Genomic DNA, 23,258 nt, shown 5'->3' on the forward strand with positions numbered 1-23,258 from the left:
AAGAAAAGGCTCCAATGAGCAGTAAGAATTGCAGAAAGGGTAATTGGTGCTAGCTTGCCTTCAATAGAGACACTCTATGCTACCCGAGTTAGGAAGAGAGCAGAGGGAATTGTTGCAGATCCTTTGCATCCCGGTCATCATCTGTTTGATTTACTTCCATCTGGACGTAGCTACAGGACTTTATACACAAAATCGGCCAGGCACAGGAACAGTTTTTTTTCCCTTGCGCCATTAAATTGTTAAATTCGTAGTTGTGTAGCGGAAGGGGAGGTCAGTTATGGGTGGGGTTTCATTGCTGTGTCATTGTATTGTTAGTGGAACAGTGTTTGTATAAGGTATGTTTACATTGCAATGTAGCCGAAGCAAAATTCCAAGTATGTTAGAAAATGTACTTGGCCAATAAATTCTCCCTTCCTTCCTTCCTTCCTTCCTTCTTGCTCTGGAGGGTGGGATTCAAACCACTTACAAGAAAGGATGTTCTGGCTAAGGTAAAGGTAAAGGGACCCCTGACCATTAGGTCCAGTCGTGTCCGACTCTGGGGTTGCGGCGCTCATCTCGCTCTATAGGCCAAGGGAGCCGGCGTTTGTCCGCAGACAGCTTCCGGGTCATGTGGCCAGCATGACTAAGCCGCTTCTGGTGAACCAGGGCAGCGCACGGAAACGCCATTTACCTTCCTGCTGGAGCGGTCCCTATTTATCTACTTGCACTTTGACATGCTTTCGAACTGCTAGGTGGGCAGGAGCTGGGACCGAGCAATGGGAGCTCACCCCGTGGCAGGGATTCGAACCGCCGACCTTCTGATCAGCAAGCCCTAGGCTCTCTGGTTTAACCCACAGCACCACCTGGGTCCCTTGTCCTGGCTAAACATCAGGAATAACTTTCTGGCAGTAAGAGCTCTTTGACAGTGGAACGGACTCCCTTGGGTGGACTCTCCTTCCTTGGAGGTTTTTAAGCAAAGTTTGGATGGCCACCTATCATGGATGCTTCAACTGAGATTTCAGACTGGATGGCTGGACTCAGAGTCTCTTCCAGCTGTACAATTCTATGATTCGGGGCAAAAGAGGGATAGGGTCAAATGGTTGGGGAAGGGAACAGTCTCAAACATGTCAAGGCCAGGCAAAAGTGGAATCTGTTAGAGGGGAGGGGGAGTCTGATGTGTGAGTCATTGGAGGTTTATATAATACACTATTTTTGGTTATAGATGTTATAAATGGAAACGCTGTGACTTCAAGCCCTGGCAGTGGGCAAAAGCAAAGCCCCCAAGTCCTTATGTTCTGCAGTGGCATTACAGGCAATTTGAAAGCTGTGTGTTTATGCTGTTTATGGAATACGGGAAGGCGAGTCATTTCTCATGCGCTGTGCAAGGGCACCTTTACGCTCACAATGGGGATATGTCAACTCAAGCATCCGGCATTTTGGTTTGGTTTTGGTTTTGTCACCATACTTAACTCCATTTTATAAAGGTGTGTTACACAAAATCAATAATTTAGCTCCTGGGGATTATGTTTCAGTTATTAGAGGTTTTTTATTCTGTTGTAGTACTGTTTCTGAGCATGACACATTTTGCCATCGAGGTCCCCATGATGCAGTAAATATTTTATCTGCTAGATTGAAAGTGGGGGAAAGAGTTTGTCAGGAGTGGAACAGATACACAAGGTTGATTTATCACTCTAACAATGCCCTAAAGGTGCTAGTATTTCAAAAGGAAGCTGAAAAGGCTGGAACATTTATAATGAATGCCTAAGGTTAAGCAGCGGAACAAACAGTGAATAATTAAAAATAATTACACGCACCTGAAAACAGATGATGACAAGTTCTTTTTAAAAAAAAAAGGTGATCCAAAAAGGCTTCGATGAGAGTCCTCACCCTATTGCGTGTGAGGTTTTTTTAATCATTGGGATTCTTCTTTTTCAAAACACATAATTATTTATTCATAAATATGGAATTATAACATAGTAAATGATGCGTAAGTATAATATTCTTACAAGCATCCACTAGCATAAGAATTAAAGACATTCACTGCCTCAGATGGCTTTAAAGGTGATTAGATCAGTGGTCCCCAACCTTTTTTGGGGGGCCATGTCCCACCTGAGCATCTCTAAAACCCTGATGCCCCACCCCCACCCCGGTGATATATAATTCTTATTATTCAAAAAGTGAGCTCCTATTCAGGTGGAGGATGCCTAAAAGGCCATTTACGTGGTCTAAACAAGCTTCCAAATTTCCCCCCCTTAAAAATCAAAATGCCCTGCTGTGGGGCGTGTGCCCCATGTTAGGAACCATGGGATTAAATTAAATACATAGATAGAACTGATACAGTCCATTGTTGAGAAGTAGACCTTGTTGTTGTTGTTGTTGTTGTTCAGTCGTTCAGTCGTGTCCGACTCTTCGTGACCCCATGGGCCAGAGCACGCCAGGCACGCCTATCCTTCACTGCCTCTCGCAGTTTGGCCAAAGTCATGCCAGTCGCTTCGAGAACACTATCCAACCATCTCATCCTCTGTCGTCCCCTTCTCCTTGTGCCCTCCATCTTCCCCAACATCAGGGTCTTTTCCAGGGAGTCTTCTCTTCTCATGAGGTGGCCAAAGTACTGGAGCCTCAACTTCAGGATCTGTCCTTCTAGTGAGCACTCAGGGCTGATTTCTTTAAGAATGGATAGGTTTGATCTTCTTGCAGTCCATGGGATTCTCAAGAGTCTCTTCCAGTGCCATAATTCAAAAGCATCAATTCTTTGGCGATCAGCCTTCTTTATGGTAGTAGACCAGTGAATACCAATTGCTGAGCAGCAAATTGTGCAGGAAGGCTCTTGTCCTCAATTGTTTCCTTCACGTCTGCCTGTGGGCATCCAGCTGGCCACTCTTAGTTACAAGATGCTGCCTAATGGACCTATGATCTGATCCTGCAGGGTTCTTCTCCTTCACATATCCTAAAATAGTGTATCCTAGTATTTAATGATCCCCTCCTCCGAGGACTACTCTGATTGTCTACCTTCCCTTGGACCAGGGATGGAAAGCAAGGGATCACTCTTCCCCCAAGACTTATGTTTGTATTATAGTTGTGGTTTGTTTTTTTTTAAAGGAGTCTAGTTCAATAAAGTAGTTCATATTTATTTATTTATTTACTTTGCATCTTTTCTGTTCCGTAACACTTGGCTTCCTTGGCTTTCCTGAATTAGAACATCAGGATTGGTGCTAGAATTTTTAAAGCATTATTGGATTTGAGTGTCCAGGCTCCATTCAACACAAACTGAAGCTCGGTGTGAACATGGTCAGATGTCATACCCTGAGGTAAAATTCTGAAGGCAACCTGTTGTCTTCAGAGCAGCACATGCTCCATTGGCTTCGTCCAGTAAGAAAATCCGACACAGGGCTCAGCCACCCTTCCATTTGGTCCATGTTTCTAGGCAAAGCTCCAGGCTTCCCAGATCTGTGTCCAAGCACTTTTATTATTTCCTCCAGCCAAAAAAACCCCCCAAACCCGCTCTTTGCTGCTGAATCAGAACAAATGACAATCTGTGGCAAACTCAAATTGCCGTTTGCTCCAGTAAAGTTCGTTTTTTTCCTGGGGAAAATAGCTGGGGGGGGGGAGCGCTGGGACACAGAAAGTGCATACCTAGGTCTAGAAAATGGAGGGCCACAAGTTCATGAGGTGTTTTGAGAGCTGCACATTAACTTTCCCCCTTTGTTTTACATGAATTAGCTTCTTGAGTTGCTACAGAGTGCAGTAGCTGACATACCGAAATGGAGACAGAAATGAGGTGCATGAATATGATGGTGTACTGTTCTTCACAAGGACATTGTACAATGGCCCTGTGAGGGATGTTGTTACCATGATGTACAATCCCTCAGTGGCATTTCCAGCCCCGTTTAAGAATTTGCAGGATTCACGAGAAAATATATTAGTCCTAAGCCTCACGTTGTGCATCTTGATTGACGTTTTCAACTTGGAGAAAGTAACTTAACAGACACTAAACTGAGTAATTTTAGAAAGGGATTCAGAAATAGGTTGTTGTTGTTGTTGTTCCCAATGTCTACTCCAGGAACTCAAGCCAAGGAATGAGAGCTCTGTTCAACTGTAAAATATTTTCCTTGAGGAAAAAAATGTGGAATCTACCGTCTGGGTTCAATCAGGATTAAGAATTAGTGTAACGTGGTCACATTCCTCCAGCAGACAGATGGAGAGGGCAGGTAGCCGCAAAGCTAAACGACAGACTTTACCGTAACTCTGATCATCTGCTTGAATGGGCAAGCAAGTGGAGATACTAAGGAGGAGGAGTGGGGAGGGCAGCCAAGTGAGTAGCAGTGACTACTTCTTCCCATTGCTAACCATTGTTACATTTGTATGGAATGAAGAGCAGGTGAACAAACAGCAAGGATTTTATTGCTGTTTTCCCCAACCCTCTGTGAGGCAGATGAAAATGAACGGCTAGTACCATAAGTGCTTCTTGGAGGGGTGGTCGCCATGGAAACCCCTGCCAATGGCCCATCAAACCCAGGAGCAAGTATTTGGCAATGAATTTAGTTTTCAGAAGATTCAGATGCACGGTAAGGAAGATATTTGTCCCTTTCTCATAATGCACTGGCCTCATTTACTCTCACTCACCATTAGGGATTTCTTGGTGTGGATCAAAATGGTATCCCTGTTAAACACCCCATTCAGTTCCACTCATAGCCCCATTTGGTTCTGATTCAGGGATATTTCTTTGCACTCATGCAGAGGTCCTTTTTCGATTCTACATGTGGGGGATTTAACCTCAGCTGCCACAGCTTATATGATTGCAGAAATATTTTATAGGCATCTACAATTGCATCTGCTGCAAATATCTTGCTGCAGGATAACAATGGTTCTTACAAATGGGGACTTCACATTTGTGAATCCTGGCTGAAAGTTGTATCAGCAGAATCCCTGTATGCCAGGCATAGGCAAAATTCCAGCCCTCCAGATGTTTGGGACTGCAATTCCCATAATCCCTAGCTAACTGGACCAGTGGTCAGGGATGATGGGAATTGTAGACCCAAACATCTGGAGGGCCAGAGTTTGCCTATGCCTGCTGTATGCTCACCGAGCTTGAATTTCAGGGCAACATTGAGCAAGAGCTATATTAAGTAGTGCTGTGCAGAAAATTTCTCAATAAATCTCAACAATAGTCTTCTTCCAGTCCAACATAACAAATTTACCTCCAATAAATCCTTCATCTTTATTCACACATGTGTCTCTTTGCTGTGGTCATATATTAAAGCACTAATCCATAGTTATTTATTTATTGTATTTACTTATTGTTTTAATTTGCACCCAGTCCCATATATTCCATTCCCATTTCCTGTTGTTCCATTTTTCTATCCTAATTTAGAAAAAAAAGTTCTTCCACTTCCATTCTTTTTCCAGAAGTGTTGCCAGAGGCTTGGTAGCTTTTCCCTCTAAATTCACTCCAAATTGTACACAGAATCATTTCTTTCTCAGCTCTGTCTCTGCCAGCTCACAATACAGTATTTCTTATTCTCCTCCAACATCATAACTTCACCGTTTGACTTTCACTCCTCCAGACACCTGTGTGGAGGTCCTCCCCATTTCAGCATCTACTGCCTTACAGTACTATTCCATTCTCCTGTTGTAGCAGTTCTTCATCAATATTATTCTCCAAAGGTTCTATGTCTTTGTTAGCATCATCTTTCTCTGATCCATTTTCATTAACAATTTTATACATCTCTGAACTCTTTCAATTGCTAATTCAGTAGTTGCTGCATGATGCCAACAGTCAATGGGGTATCCAACAGTATTCCCCCCCCCCATTACTAAGTGCTCTTGGTCTTATTAATAACCCACTTATCTGAGGCTTCACCATATGGTCACCATAACTGAGGTCACTGTACACAAAATAAAATATTTCATTTAAAAATCGCAATATACATGTTAATTTATCTAATAAAGCCTAAATTACTACTATTGTTAGAAAGTCTGACATAAAAAAATGTCTTTACCTGATGTCAGGACCTGCCCAGCAGATTGTTGCAGCTGTTGTGATTACAAAATCATACCACAATTGTGAACAATCCCCTGTTGAAGGCTATAACCTTCTCTCGAATTGTTAATCAATGAACTCCTGTTTATTTATATATCTACTATACATTAGAGCTGATCACATGGCAAAATTATCACCTGATTATATCATTGCAATAGTGTATCCAGTTTTCAGTCCCATTATGAGGCGTGGAAATTCACTCTAGAATTAAAAATGACTTGGGTAAAGAAAGAGCAACTTACTTCAGCATTGGGAGGATTTGAAAACATGATTTCTGAGATTATCCAGTTCTTGCACAGCAAGTGTCTTAAAATACACTTTGTGATTGGTAGGATATAAATGCTCCAGATAATAATATTCAATAAATGTAAGAATTGTCAAACGCTCTTGTGCTGCTGCCACCATAAACCTAGGGTGCATACAACACTCTTCTAGCTCAGGCACCCCCAAACCTGGCCCTCCAAATGTTTAGGGACTACAACTCCCATCATCCTTAGCTAACAGGACCAGTGGTCAGGGATGATGGGAATTGTAGTCCCAAAACATCTGGAAGGCCAAGTTTGGGGATGCCTGTTCTAGCTTTTAGAAAGATGCTGCTCCTTTCTTTCTAGGATCTTTCTCAACAAGAAAGTGAACAGGTGGTGGTGGTGGTGACTGATTAGCTCTCTGGGCAAGTGGCAATGTGGTGACACCTCTACAGACAGTAACAACATTAAGGTGGGGGACCGCACTGAACCTAGAACTAGGCATTAAAGACACAGAAGGCAATCAGATATGGGGGTTGCCATCTCAGTGGCAGACCTTAGGGTCTCATATTTCAGTGGCACCCTGTGCAATGCCAGAATTGGGTGTCCCCCGCCTCTCGAACTCCATTTTAAATCATAGTTGGGGCATCCCTTGTGGTACTAACAAGGTTCCGTTCCCAGTGTGAACCGAACCGGTCAGGCACCCCTAAATGTGTCTCCGGCCATCTTTGTGGCAGGCCTGAAGAACATTTAGTTGAGGACATCAGATTCTGCCATATGGGGCCATTGATTTTTGTTTTGCTTTTTCAAAAAAAAGAAAAAAGGAAAAAAAAGTCAACACATACCAAAAGAGAGAAAAGGGTCCCCCGCCCCCAGAAGTTTTTTCATGTTCAAGTAAAAAACCACCCTACTGCGAAGGTAAATTTCACTGAAACTTTCATGTCTTTCTAAAGAAATTGGATAAAGAAAGTGAGGGGATCCTTATCAAATTCGCAGAGGACACCAAACTAGGAGGAGTTGCTAATACCCCTGAAGACAGAATCAGGATTCTAAATTACCTTAACGGATTGGAGGAGAATTGGGCCCAAACTAACAAAATGAATTTCAATAGGGACACCTGTTAAAAGGTTCTGCAGGTAGGCGGGAATAACTAGCTGCACAAATATAAGGTGGGAGACACCTGGAGTACATGTGAAAAAGATCTACGGGTCTTAGTAGACCATAAGCTGAACATGAGTCAACAGTGTGACACAGCAGCAAACAAGCTAATGCTAGTCTAGGCTGCATCAACAGAAGTATAGTTTCCTGATCAAGGGAAGTAATGTTGTTGTTGTTGTTCAGTCGTTCAGTCGTGTCCGACTCTTCGTGACTCCATGGACCAGAGCACGCCAGGCACGCCTATCCTTCACTGCCTCTCGCAGTTTGGCCAAAGTCATGCCAGTCGCTTCGAGAACACTGTCCAACCATCTCATCCTCTGTCGTCCCCTTCTCCTTGTGCCCTCCATCTTCCACAACATCAGGGTCTTTTCTAGGGAGTCTTCTCTTCTCATGAGGTGGCCAAAGTACTGGAGCCTCAACTTCAGGATCTGTCCTTCTAGTGAGCACTCAGGGCGGATTTCTTTGAGAATGGATAGGTTTGATCTTCTTGCAGTCCATGGGACTCTCAAGAGTCTCCTCCAGCACCATAATTCAAAGTAATATTCTCACCCTATTCAAAGTAATATTCTCACTCTAAAGGGAAGTAATATTCTCACTCTATTCTGCCTTAGTCAGACCACACCTGGAATACTGTGGCCAGTTCTGGGCACCACAATTTAAGAAGGATATTGAAAAGCTGGAATGTGTGCAGAGGAGGGCAACCAAGACGATCAATGGTCTGGAAATCAATCCTTATGTAGAAAAGTTGAGGGAGGCGGATATGTTTATCCTGGGGAAGAAGAAACTGAGTGCATATATGATAGCCATCTTCAAGTATCTCAAGGGCTGTCAAATGGAAGGTGGAGCAAGCCTGTTTTCACCTGCTCCGGAGAGTAGGACCCGAACCAATGGCTTCAAGCTTCAAGAAAGGAGATTCCAACTAAACATCGGGAAAAACTTTCTGACAGTAAGAGCTGTTTGACAGTGAAAGGGTCTCCCGCAGGAGGTGATGAACTCTCCTGCCTTGGAGGTTTCTAAGCAGAGTTTGGGTGGTCATCTGTCATGGAGTTTCCTGCAGGGGTTGGACTGGATGATCTTTGAGGTCACTTCCAATTCTACATTTCTATGATTCTATGAAATTCAATACAGTATTCTGTTTACATCAGTGAAAATGGCACATCGATATGTGTGGTTTACTCATTTCAAACAGAAGAAAGCATAGCGCTATGGGGAGTCAGCGATAATCTCCCGCTTTAACGGTTAGTTCGAAAACATTGAGACTCAGTTGTCAGAGTAATCTGATATACAGGTGAAACTCGAAAAATTAGAATATCGTGGAAAGGTTCATTTCTTTCAGTAATTCAACTTAAAAGGTGAAACTAATATATGAGATAGACTCATGACATGCAAAGCGAGATATGTCAAGCCTTTATTTGTTATAATTGTGATGATTATAGCGTACAGCTGATGAGAACCCCAAATTAACAATTTCAACTTTGGGGTTTTCATCAGCTGCACGCCAGGATCATCACAATTATAACAAGCAAAGGCTTGACATATCTCGCTTTGCATGTCATGAGTCTATCTCATATATTAAACTCCAGTAGCTAATGAAAACAATTGCTTACATAAATGGACTTTTCCACAATATTCTAATTTTTCGAGTTTCACCTGTATATACTCCAGATATGGACAAACTGAGAAGTAAGGAATTTACATTTACAAGCACATTTACAAACAGCAGCTAGAATGGTAATAGCCAGAACTTGGAGAACTTTGCAATTAATGAATATTGATTGCTTGTATAATACAGTTAGTCAACCAGCCATAATGGAAAAATTGACACAAAAATTGAATGTGGGAAGGGGAGAGGAAAAACAAGATATTTTTATGCTGTATGGTATGATTTGATTAAATATACAGATGAAACAAAACATGGACAAGAAGTACCTGTTTATCTAGAAACATCTGCAGCCTTTTAGATTTCTGCATTGCAGTGGCTGGACTAGATGATCACTGTGGTGCCTTCCAACTCTACAAGTCTATCTATCTATATATTGCAATAATAAACAGGCAATACTCTTTAGCTCACTCATATACCTCTGCATTTTCCCAGTTGATTTATTGAAGAATCCATTGAACTGGTTTATGTAATCACCTCATTATTATGTACTGTAAAATAATATGTTTCATATTTACCCCCCAGTGACTCATATTTTTTTTGTCAGTCATGTCATGGTTTATGTGCTGTTTTATGATTTATGTTTGTACAATTTTGTAACAGAAACTTTATTATTTAGTATTATTATTATTTACTGCTTCTTTGAAGGAGTGATTGGTCTCAACCACCGTGCAAGAGGGGGCTGAGAGGCTATTCCTGAAGAAGCTTAGAGATCTTCCAAAACCTTTCCCCCTATTTCTTGGAGAATTTCTTCTCCCGCAGAACAAGCTCGTGTTTTCCTGTCTCATTTGTAGAGCACTGTATAATTTATTTAGAATCTCAGTGGGTGCTGCATGGAACTTGCTTTATTGTTGAGAGAGGGCCAGTGGGGATGGCGGCGTGTGCAGGGGCGCTGCTGGGGGGTGGCGGTAGGGGCGGTACGTCCTGGGTGACAGGGCAGGGGGGTGACAAGCGGCGGAGCATGGGGGTGACAAGCGGCGGCCCCTCCAGCCACTCCCACGTGCTGCCGCTCCCTCCGTCACCCCGGGAGCAGCGGGCGCACGGCCCGACGACGGAGTGTGCCTGTGCGACATTTCGCGCAGGTGCACTCCGTCGTTGGACCGCCGCTTCCGCGGCCCCCTTTTGCGCCACAAAGCAAAAAGGCGGCTCGTGGGGCTGCCGTGCACAATCGCCGGGGAGCCGCCGATAGCGCTCAACAGCCCTGTGAGCCCCCTTTTCGCTCTGCGGCTTAAAAGGGGGCTGCGGAAGCGGTGGCGGCCCACCCATAGAGTGCGCCTGGGTGACATTTTCAAGATGTCTCGCCTTCGGGGAGTTTTCTTTTGCCGCCCCAGGTAGCGCGGAGCCTTTTTCTGCCACTGGGCGTGTGTGTTTGTTTCAGTAAGCATTTGCCTAGCTGGCTGCACTTCTTGATCTGAGTAAGTCCCAAGAGGAGAAGGTAACTCATGGCATCTTCCCTTGGGCTTCAGCTGAATGGTAGGAATGCTGGAGAGGCTCACTACCAAGCACCTGATCTAAGTGCACTTTGATATTGTTTGTAAGTTCTTCCTCTGAACCTTTTAAATAAAAGTTGGCTAGCAGGATGTTGGGAGATAAAGATCTGGCCCCATAGCCCAAAAAGTTGAACCCACCGCCCCAATCTATAACCATTACCAGACTGACTCAGGAAAGTTTTAATGGGGTCCAAGAAAGAAGGTTGTTTCTCCTTTGGAGGCATTAAAAACAGAAACATCAGAGAATGGGTTATGCTAATGGCCGAAGGAAATTTTGTCTACGTGAAGCTTGTTGGTTTAGTTTTGGGGCTTCAGCTGATGGCCATATTTGGAAGTGTACACATCAATGCTCTTGGCGGTGTGTGGGGTTTTGTTTGGTTATTAATTTTTCCACGCAGATGTATGTGGCAGAGAAAAGAAATTTAGTCCTTCGTGCATAATGGACTTTTACAGTTGTATGACAAAGGGGGGATTTTTTTAAAATAGCTTTGTTTCTGGAAATTTGGGATTCTTGGGATATCAGATCCAAACTTGCGAGAGTGCTCAGTTCAGTCTCTGAAGATATGTATAAACGCCCTCCGCCCACCCCCAAAAGAATAACTCTAATGCCAAAGTCTCGTTTTCCATTTCCATCCTATGAATTGTGTGAGGGAATCTGCAGGTAAAAAAGAATCTGCAGGTAAAAAAGCAAAGTGTGTCCAGAAGCACTGGCCTGTCACCAAATTGGGCACTTAAGACAGTCCTGAAACTCATAATTTTGGAACAGGATTTATAAAAGCTCTATGTGATTTCATCGTATCCTTCACCAAACAATAAGGGATTTATCAAAGGCAACAGAAATGAAGTGCCAGAAATGACTGGCAAAAAAAAGAAGAGCAGGGCTCTCATCTTTGAAGTGCAATTCTTTCTTTTCTTTCCGTTTTACCTTGAATATCCCAATTAATCCCAGGGGCCTTTTACATGCGATTAAAGATATATGCATAAGTGATTTTTTTAAAAGAATATTTTTATTCAATTTCAACAAATCAAAAAAAAAAAGGATTACAACATACTTACATTAACAGATGTGATTTTAAAGGAGTGATGCATGGAATTCATATGAATATATACTTACTCTTTGTTCTGTTTCCAGGAACTGAACTATTGCCTAATGCATTTTCCTTTCGATACGAGTAAAATAAGTATGTACGGCTGCCTGAAAAATTGCAGTACGCATTTTTGTGCTGTAAGAAACATCACAAAGCCTGGAGTGCTGTTTTTGTGTTACAGTGCTATCTGGCAATTTTCTTTTTTCCTAAAAGCGTTTGACTAAATAAAATAAAAAACCTAATGATTGCTACTTCAAGTGATACCCAATCTGTGTGCCAGGGAACACTAGTATTGCCATGAGAGGGGACTGAAATGTTCTTTGAAAAATTAATCCTTCAGCATCCACCACACTGTGCATGGTGAAAACACTTTTTGAACATTTTAATCTATTTTTAATCCCAGAAGCCGCCCAGAGTTGCTGGGTAAACCCAGCCAGATGGGCGGGGTACAAAATAACAACAACAACAACAACAACAACAACAACAACAACAACAACAACAACAACAACAACAATTAACCTACCACTGGCAAATCAATATCTCAAGGGAGAGATTCAGGTAGGTAGCTGTGTTGGTCTGCCGCAGTCGGATTGTCCAGTAGCATCTTATAGACCAACTTATAAGGTGCTACTGGACAATTATTATTTTTTAATTATTATTATTTCAAGGGAGAGATGAGCAGCAGCATCTCAAGGGATGCTCTGATGCTTAGTATTACCACCTTTTGGGGGGGGGTTACAGCCCCTGCTCCACTGCTAGTGTGATGTAGTGGATAAGAGCCAGTGTGGTGTAGTGGTTAAGAGTGGTGGACTCGTAATCTGGTGAACCGGGTTCGTGTCTCCTCTCCTCCACATGTAGCTGCTGGGTGACCTTGGGCTAGTCACACTTCTCTGAAGTCTCTCAGCCCCACTCACCTCACAGAGTGTTTGTTGTGGGGAAGGAAGGGAAAGGAGAAGGTTAGCTGCTTTGAGACTCCTTCAGGTAGTGATAAAGCGGGATATCAAATCCAAACTACTCCTCCTCCTCCTTCCTCTTCTTCTTCCTCTTCTTCTTCTTCTTCTTCTTCTTCTTCTTCTTCTTCTTCTGCCTCTGACAGCATCTTAAAAGTAAAAAACTCAGCATATGAAGCTGGTCACTGCATCTCCATGCCAGGCAAAGCTACACCTGCTTAGTATCTCCATGCCAGCCTGCAGTTAAATGCATAGGTTGCCCAAAGATACTTCGCTAGTCTTACTAAAAGCATTTCAGCTTTCCTCAAAGTGCCTCCCACTTTTACCCAAGCAGGTGCTTCCAAATCACCTAGAGTTTTGCTGGAAGAGACAGGGGGAAAGGGCCAGCCTCACTAATGCCCATCTAACATTATGTGGCGATGCAGACTTTTGAACCCTTTCTGCTTGTCAACGAACTTGTCAGAGAAATCTTGCAAACAGAGGCACAAAGCAAAAGTAAATGCTACTGTAGGGCCAGTAATTGTGGCCTCCAGGACCAAAGGTGACCCCCATAACCAGGAATATTATCCAGCTTAATCTAGGAGTCTTGGTAGACCATAAACTTGACATGAGTCAACAGTGTGATGCAGCAGCTAAAAAAGTCAGTGCAATTCTGGGCTGCATCAATAGGAGTATAGCGGAAGGGAAGTAATAGTACCACTGTATTCAGCTCTGGTCAGACCTCACCTGGAGTACTGTGTCCAGTTCTGGGCACCACAGTTCAAGAAGGATACTGACAAGCTGGAACGTGTCCAGAAGAGGGCAACCAAAATGGTCAAAGGCCTGGAAACGATGCCTTACAAGGAACGGCTTAGGGAGCTGGGTATGTTTAGCCTGGAGAAGAGAAGGTTAAGGGGTGATATGATAGCCATGTTCAAATATATAAAAGGATGTCATATAGAGGAGGGAGGGAGGTTGTTTTCTGCTGCTCCAGAGAAGCGGACACGGAGCAATGGATTCAAACTACAAGAAAGAAGATTCCACCTAAACATTAGGAAGAACTTCCTGACAGTGAGAGCTGTTCGGCAGTGGAATTTGCTACCAAGGAGTGTGGTGGAGTCTCCTTCTTTGAAGGTCTTTAAGCAGAGGCTTGACAGCCATCTGTCAGGAATGCTTTTATGGTGTTTCCTGCTTGGCAGGGGGTTGGACTGGATGGCCCTTGTGGTCTCTTCCAACTCTAGGATTCTAGGATTCTAAGGGTGCAATGGTAGGAAGAGGCACTTTGGATCGGTTCATAGCTGTCAACCTTTCCCTTTTTTTAAAGGGAAATTCCCTTATTCCGAATAGGATTCCTCGCAAGAAAAGGGAAAAGTTGCCAGCTACGGATTGGTTGGCTTTTGAGAGTGAAATGAAACTTTATCCCTCCAGCAGTGCTGCTTCAACATTCAGCAGAAAGGAGAAGGAAGCAGGAATTCAGAAGGTGAAAAGGTAACAATTAGGCAGATTGATGGGCAAGTATATAGGGAGGTTGTAAGATCCATGTTCCCTTCTCTATTAACATTTTGCTGATGTTACACTTTTTTCCCCCTGTGTCAAGCATTAAGCAGGGGGCACACCTTTCATTAATGAAAGTGTTATCAAACTATAACCACAGATGAGGTTTTGCTATAGACAGGGTATGACATCATAGCACCTTTCTTGAAGGGCAAGCCACAGATAAAGTATTGCAGTGTGTTTAAAATCTTCAGCAGTTAATTGTCCCTCTTGGCTATTTCTTATGCTTAACTCTTTACCATGTCGGAAAAGGGATGAGAGGCATTTAAATGAACACAAATAACTCAGAGATTTGATATTCAGGCCAAACTGAGGGCTTGCCCACACTTCCACTTGTACTGTGTCCGAGTCCGAGCGCTTTTCGCACTTTGCACTGCTCCTTAGCACTCTTCAATGCTAAACTGGAGCAAACATCAGTTCAGAGAAAACCTGAATTGCTGTTTGCTCCAATTGAGTGCTAAAAAGTAGTTTTTTGGGGGGCAGCAGGACAAGAGGAAGTAGTGTGGATAAGTAGTTGTACAAGCTCAGGGAAGTTTGGCTTTTTACCCAACAGAAGCTGTGCTTTGACATGGCACAAAAGCTGGTCCTGCGGTCCATTTCGTGATGCATTCGCTCATTAAGTACTGAGCAAGTTAGAAAAAGAAATAAAGAACATGTCCTAGAATTTGGATGCCACCTGCGACTAGTGTCTTAGCGAACTGGGCAGTGTCTTTGTGGCAGCCAACGTAATTTGTGATCCAGAGCCACCAAGCTGAATTGCAGCCTATCAGCCACGGAGAGTCGTTTACCAAGTGTTCCCCCTTTACTTTACTTTATTTTTTATTGCTTGGGTTTTCGCAGAGAGCAGAAACATGAGGTTTATCAAGCTCTCGGTCGCCTGCCATACATAACCGATGGGCTGCAATTGGCTTAATTGGCCACAGGCAAGACTGTCACCTAAGGGACACAGGTGGCGCCGTGGGTTAAACCACAGAGCCTAGGGCTTGCTGATCAGAAGGTCGGCGGTTCGAATCTAAGCGACGGGGTGAGCTCCTGTTGTTCAGTCCCTGCTCCTGCCAACGTAGCAGTTTGAAAGCATGTCAAAGTGCAAGTAGATAAACAGGTACCGCTCCGGCGGGAAGGTAAACGGCATTTCCGTGCACTGCTCTGGTTCGCCAGAAGTGGCTTAGTCATGCTGGCCACATGACCCGGAAGCTGTACGCTGGCTCCCTCGGCCAATAAAGTGAGATGAGCACCACAACCTCAGAGTCGTCCACGACTGGACCTAACAGTCAGGGGTGCCTTTACCTTTACCTAGGACTGTCACCTAAACAGAAAAAAAGCCCAAACTGCCCTTTTGCTTTCTTTCTGGACAGTTGCCAGAAAAATATTTCAGGACTATTCCACTCCCCCTTTAGCCTTTTTTCAAATCTTCCACCACAAGCCCTGTTCAAACAGCACTTTTTAAAAGAGCTGGCAATTCTACTCACATGTGTTCCAGCATGCCAGCATGCTTTGGGGCTAAACCTGTCAAGGAAGCACGACATACATGCACATCTCATATTCATACCAGTTTTTCTCGTACTGCCCCACTCCCCATGTTTTGGATGTTTTCCCACATCCCCTGCCTTGCCTTATATACTCTCTCCATTTGCTGGTGGTATTACTTCCATTGTCAAAATTCAGCATGAAAACAAGATAATATAAAACAGGGGGCATGTCTTTGAATCTGTTTCATTTATGAACTACTAGACTGAAATTTGCTTCCTTCCCACTGGGAGAGGGCCATTTTGTCCCCTGCTTTCTGAACTACCTGACCTTGGTAATATTTACACCAGATTTGTAAGGTAGGCCGGTGTTGTTGTCTTTCTCATATTGGAGATGGGAGCTGAGAGTGAGAGGCAAGGGTGTGAAAATCCAGCTACCCTCATTGCCAGCAATTTAAAAATTGGGTCTTGCGAGTGTCAGCTGGGCTGCTGAGGACAGCAAGAAACCTGTTTCTGTTGCCCCAATCAGGGGCATAGCAAGGAGGGCGTAGGGGGCGGTTCGCCCCATGTTCCATAATGGAGGGGGTGACAAATTATCAAGGAACAATTACTGCCCTACTAGGGCGGTTCATAAAAAAAAAAAAACTTTTTTAAAAAAATGCCTGCTCCAAAAGTCTTATCTTACTATACTACTATACTAGGGATTATATAGCTATATATGAAATTTCATGCATATCAGTTAATATCTTGACCCTCCTCCACCAAAACAGCTGTTTACTTGGCTGTTTCCCTATGTCGTGAAGGCTGAAATTTCAGTTCAGTGGAGCACTTACTGTTCCCAACCCTAACCCTGTGGAAAGCCATCTAATTAGACTTTAATTTGATTTTGAGATGTTTTTAGGAGGTAATTTAATTATTGTTTGATTTTATATCAATGTTATGTACCTGATGTTAGCCACCCTGAGCCCGACTTCAGCCGGGGAGGGCGGGATATAGAAAAAAGTTTTTTATTATTATTACTTGTTATTATTCCTTTGTAAGAAGATATGAAATAACGTAAAACCATTTTTGGGGGGGAATCAATGGGGGGGTGACAAGAAATTTTCCGCACTGGGTACCACCTGACCTTCCTACGCCTCTGGGGGGGGTTGACAATTTTTATTTTATTTTTGCCCCCGGGTACCAATTTACTTTGCTACGCCCCTGGCTCCAATACAAGCTGCAATGTGTGGGACCTGGCTGGGATCTCCTTGTAACATGCATAGTGCTTCTCTCTCACCCCAGAGTAATTACAAACATCAACCACTAATTGGAGGAAGGGCTCCCAAGTCAGACTTAGCTGTGGAATTCACTTGGCTCCAATTCTGTCAGCACTCAACACCTGAGTTTGCAAATAGCAGGACTGATGATAGATAAAACGATTAGTTAGATATCTTCTCCATTAGCAATGCAGATTGAGGAGTTCTAAAATTTCCCAAACAGTGTGTGCATAAGGCAATATTTCACCTAGCTGACGGCAAGCCGTTCTGAAATGCGCTAGCCTGCCTGACTGTTGGCATACCTTAACCTGTCCTCTTCTATGATTGCCCGAGGACCACACCTGAAGCAGGTAGCATCCGGTGAAGTCAGATCAGAGGCAGGTTAAGCAAATCAAGTCCAGTCAACATTTGCAAAATCAAACCATAGCAGACAAGGTGCAGTCAGAGGTTGTCTTGCACAGAAGGCAGAGAAAAAACAATAGCCTTGTTTAGCTGGCTGAAGTTGTTGCCCCAGCAAGGAGCTGAAGCTTTATGTAGCTCCTCTATGCCTGCCTAGAGGAGCTGCCAGGGTTGTTACCTGAACCTCATTTTGCAGTCTTTGACTTCCGCAAGGCTGGTAGATCAGGGGTGTCAAGTTCTTCGGTAAGGCTGTGTCATCTGGTTGTGAGGGTCCCAAATGGCATAAGGATGGTTCTCCCCACTTTAGAAGAAGCCTGAGCTTCGTGCTCATCAGAGTCCTCTGCCGCACATTGCAGGTCCCAGGGTGATGCTATTTCCTAACTGCAGAGCACAAGCATGTTGAGGCACAACATACAGTGGCACCTCGACTTACGAATTTAATCCGTTCTGAATGCACATTTGTAGGTCGAAAAATTCATAAGTCGAAAAAAGCGATTTCCCCATAGGAATGCATTGGAAACGAAAAATTCATAAGTCGAGTAAACTGCATCTAAAATTCGTAAGTCAAGTAAACCCTATCTAAAACCGCCAACAGATGTCCTTCGGATGTTGAAAAATTCGTAGGCATGCAGGCACTTTTTTCATTTGTAAGTCGAAAAATTCGTATGTCGAGTAATTCGTAAGTCGAGGTACACTGTACATAACTTTGGTTTTTAGAAATATGCTTGTCATTTTGTATCACTTCATGACAGTGTGAACTTGCTCATTGAGTACATTTGCACATCTTGAAAACTGTGTGTGTGTGTGTGTGTGTGTGTGTGTGTGTGTAATGTGTTGCCATGAAGTTTTCTACATCAAATGTTGAGAATCTAGTATTAGGTAGTTATTGGGAAAGCAGAAAAGCCATGGGTTCAAGTAGGGGCTGCCTGGCTTGAACTTTATCCATCAGGAACAGAACATTTCCTGCCCTTAGTAAAGCAGATTGCCAAATGCAGTTGGTTTTGTCGCTACTGTCATACCCTGAAGTTAATGCCATTCTGAATTTCACCTTTTAAAAATGTAAAACAAACATGTTTCCTTGCACAAACAAGTAACTTGTTCTTTGTTTAGTTTTCTCCTATCTGATCAAGCTCATTTGTGGTGAACAAAACATTAAGGAATGGTGCCCAGCGGAAGAAAAACAAATCTTTTCCTAATAAAGATGCACGTTTTGTTAAAAGTTTCCAGATGCCTGATCTGTTGCTAATTTGGTCGTCGTTGCTTGGGCACAAATGAAAGGTTATTAGGACGGTTCCATTTTGCAGCCACATTGATGCTTTTAAGTTTAAGAGGTTGTTCCATTAGCACCATTGAGTTCTGTTGGATTGTATGTACCAATGTAAGTGATTTGTGCTGTGCAGACTTGTTTTTTTAACAGCAAAATTAATATAGAAAAGGGGATATTAATGTGGGTAACACTCTATGTCTGAGATCCACACCAGTCATAGGATCAGACTTGGGGTGAGGGTGTCTGTGCTAAGGGAGATATATGCAGGTCTTCCCTGGATATATTTTTAAAATTTTAAATTATTTCTTATTCCCTCAAAATTCAGTTTAGGGGGAAATAATTGGCAGCTTTGGTCCCCAGCTTTTGCAGCCATTGCACACTTAATGGAACTTCTTCAGTAACCTTGGACCTCATCCCCCAGGACTCCTGGTGATGATGAGAGGCAGAGGGTGGCACACCCAAAACAGCTTGCCTAATGGTCTCCATTCAGGTCCTCCATGAAGATGTGCAAACTGCCCTTCCCATCTGATATATGTTGCTGGTCTCTCAAATGCCTCAGATTCCTCTTGCCCCCAAAGAGAATTTCCTACATCCGCTGTGAACATTTGTATTTTGGTGAAATTTGGTGTAAATGCTAGTAGGGCCCCAATTCTTATGTTGCGGTAAAGAGGAACAAAACCTCAGTGCTCCCAAAGGGGTGCCCAGATAGCATTTGAAGTCCTATTCTCATCAGGTCTCCTTGATTCGAATCTGAGCCAACTGTATCTGTTGCCCTTGATCCTTGCTGTTACTCATTTTTAATAATATTTTATAGTTCATCTGTTTTTAAGGAACGTTAATAGTTGCACGTTGTATAGGAAATAGAAGAGTTTGGATTTGATATCCCGCTTTATCACTACCTGAAGGAGTCTCAAAGCAGCTAACATTCTCCTTTCCCTTCCTCCCCTTCAACAAACACTCTGTGAGGTGAGTGGGGCTGAGAGACTTCAAAGAAGTGTGACTAGCCCAAGGTCAACCAGCAGCTGCATGTGGAGGAGCGGAGACGTGAACCCGGTTCACCAGATTACGAGTCTACCACTCAACCACTACACCACACTGGCTCCCCTTAATATAAGGAGTGTTATAGCATGTCATCTAAATTGACAATTATATCATGTTGTAGATCTTGTAGAAAGAAAAATATACTCAGAGGAGTTACATGGAAAGTATGTGTATGAGGGGCAGCCCAGGACACAAGGCCTCTGGAGAGAAGGAGAAGGCAGAGAATGTGGGAAGGGCTAAACATCCTCCTCTCACTTGTCACTTTTAATCACTGTCAATAACTTTTTTTGTGGCTGAGTCACATTCTCAGGGTTGGGTCTGCCAGCCAGAGTCCCACCGTCGTTACTTGCAGTGGTTCCAGGAGAAGGTTTTTGGAAGGTTTTGGAATGTTGTTCCTCGCTGTGGGAATTATCCTCCAGGGTTTCTCAGGACTGTGGTATCATATCCTATATAATGGCTGGATCTAGACACATCAAAGAAGTATTTCAGTTAAAAGCATGGTAAACTCCGTAAAGGGAAATCAAGTTGGCGAAAGACGGGACTCCGCTGCGCCATATGGCGTCGCAGTGTTTTATAATGAATACAAAATGGTTTTTCTTTACTAATGTAGCTGAGTCCAACATCTGGCCAGTTGCAACCAGTTCACTGGTTTGCTGGGTAAAATCAGTGAGTGCCATTATGTGTCGATAGAGCAGGAATAAGTGTGTGTCTCATGTAAGAGTATTGCGTGTTGGATAGGGAAGGAAGGATTTGGCAAGGCAGTGAATTATTCTCTAGGTACCACTTCAACACTTCCCCCCTGTTAGGTTCCTCCAATACTTCTGAGGAAAATATCTGTAACCTGTTGTTGTTGTTGTTCAGTCGTTCAGTCGTGTCCGACTCTTCGTGACCCCATGGACCAGAGCACGCCAGGCACACCTATCCTCCACTGCCTCCCGCAGTTTGGCCAAACTCATGCCAGTCGCTTGGAGAACACTGTCCAACCATCTCATCCTCTGTCGTCCCCTTCTCCTTGTGCCCTCCATCTTTCCCAACATCAGGGTCTTTTCTAGGGAGTCTTCTCTTCTCATGAGGTGGCCAAAGTACTGGAGCCTCAACATCAGATCCTGTCCTTCTAGTGAGCACTCAGGGCTGATTTCTTTAAGAATGGATAGGTTTGATCTTCTTGCAGTCCATGGGACTCTCAAGAGTCTCCTCCAGCACCATAATTCAAAAGCATCAATTCTTCGGCGATCAGCCTTCTTTATGGTCCAGCTCTCACTTCCGTACATTACTACTGGGAAAACCATAGCTTTAACTATACGGACCTTTGTCGGCAAGGTGATGTCTTTGCTTTTTAAGATGCTGTCTAGGTTTGTCATTGCTTTTCTCCCAAGAAGCAGGCGTCTTCTAATTTCGTGACTGCTGTCACCATCTGCAGTGATCATGGAACCCAAGAAAGTGAAATCTCTCACTGCCTCCATTTCTTCCCCTTCTATTTTCCAGGAGGTGATGGGACCAGCGGCCATGATCTTAGTTTTTTTGATGTTGAGCTTCAGACCATATTTTGCGCTCTCCTCTTTCACCCTCATTAAAAGGTTCTTTAATTCCTCCTCACTTTCTGCCATCAAGGTTGTATCATCAGCATATCTGAGGTTGTTGATATTTTTTCCGGCAATCTTAATTCCGGTTTGGGATTCATCCAGCCCAGCCTTTCGCATGATGAGTTCTGCATATAAGTTAAATAAGCAGGGAGACAATATACAGCCTTGTCGTACTCCTATCCCAATTTATCTGTAACCTAGAGGCAGGCGAAAGGGCCATTACTGTAGGTGCTGCTAAGAGACTTCCGCATAACATTGTAATTTGAGCAATACAAATTGCAAAGTAAATTTGCCAACTGGCTTATTTCCATTAAGCCCAAGTTGATTTTATTACAGCAAATAATGTTGGTTGAATGGGTAATTTTTGCAATAGTTTTGTGATAAAATACTTTCTGTCAAGAGATGTAAAAGCTTGGACAGGTGGAACCTGTTTAGCAAGGCATGTTGTGTGTTTTTTAATTTTAGCAGGAAAAACATCGTGAAGGCAGCGGAATAATTGTGATTTTATTTGACAGTTTGTGGAAGAGCAGATGTAGGCACATGGCATTAATCTTAAAGCTGCATGTTAGTAACTTTAATGACTATCCAGTTCAAATACTGCTATTGATCTGGAGTAATTAAAATGAAATTATAGACTTAAAAATTGCTCTGTCTCTTTGGTATCTGTTTATTGTCCCAGTAATTAAGCTAGTAAAAATGCTCCTTTTATAAGTAAAATATATATGGAGGGTGATATTTTATTGATTTTGTGACACAGAAGAAAACCTCACAGAAACAAAATTGAACTTTTCAAATGAAGTTCAAAAGTTAATCTATTTTTATGGGCTTTGCAACGTACCAACCTAGCTTACTTAGCTTTGCTCGGTTGAACCGTTTAATTAATTTGAAATATATCCTCCTAGTTTCAGTCAACTTTAAGTAATTGTGTTTGGTTGGCTTGCTTGCTTAAATATAAGAAGTAGGTAAGTTAAAATGAATCAGTTGCGACTTTGTTAAACCATCAATTAAAAAGAAAATTAAATGTTATTACAATGGCACATGATTTCTCATATAAAACCTCTGGAGTTCCAGTAGCCAGAGCAACGCTCAATAGCAGCCATTCTACAGTGAATATTCTAGCAATATGGGAAGTGGCAGGGCACATAAAGTTCCTGGGTCAATCCCTTGTATATTCTCTTTAAGACATCTGTATTCTTGGGATTTTAAAACTATTTTTAAAAATGGTGTAAAAAAAAAAACAGTCAGCAGTTCAATCATATATTGGACTCACTGAGTTCAGTGGAACTTTTTCCTGGGTAAGTCTGCATATTTAGGATTGTAGCTTAAAGTTTCTATATAGAAGGCTGTGTTATATCTACAAAGCTTGTGTTAAAATGAACAGCCCAAATCACAAAGCAGGAAACTTAAGTCGCCAGAGCTAGGAAGGGCCTTTTCCTGAGCTGCTGCCACATGGTATAAGCATCATTGGCCCAGATGAATCAGTGGCCTAACATTTTACAAGGCATCTTTATGCATTCAGTGCTTCTTAGACTTTCTGTACTAGTCATACATTCATATGCACATAGGCCTTGCATCCACACTCTCCCCCCCCTAAAAAAAGGTGGAGGGGAGGTAGGGAGAGGAAGAATCATAGCAGCTGAGTTTTGTCCTCATCCAATTTTCTGATATGCAAGCAGTCCTGATTCATCATGACACATACAAGATTTCCAGAGGGTGATAATGCAGGTCCCCTTAGTTTGTCCTCTGACCATAGTTGCGTGTTCAGACCCAGAAACCTCCCCCCCCTAAATAAATTCACACTTGACTCCAATTTTAGTTTGGTTTTGGCAGAATTTAGGCCACAGCTTTATTGATTACAGAAAGTGGGTGGTTGCATAGGCTCTGGTTCGACTAGCTCCCTGCCATGCAGGTAGCACTGACCCAGGGCTCCAGCATAGGTCAGCCAAGGGTGAACACCTGGATAATGGGAACAGGCTATCTCCACCACCCAAATGTCCCCCTGGACTCAGGCACGGGCACAACCCCCTCTCAGGGGTTGACCAAACCATCGAGTCCCTGGATTCCTTTAACGGAATACCCTTCACATAAGGATGGCGAGAG

The sequence above is a fragment of the Lacerta agilis genome, chromosome 5, assembly GCF_009819535.1.
Source record: "Lacerta agilis isolate rLacAgi1 chromosome 5, rLacAgi1.pri, whole genome shotgun sequence".
Lineage (NCBI taxonomy): Eukaryota > Metazoa > Chordata > Lepidosauria > Squamata > Lacertidae > Lacerta > Lacerta agilis.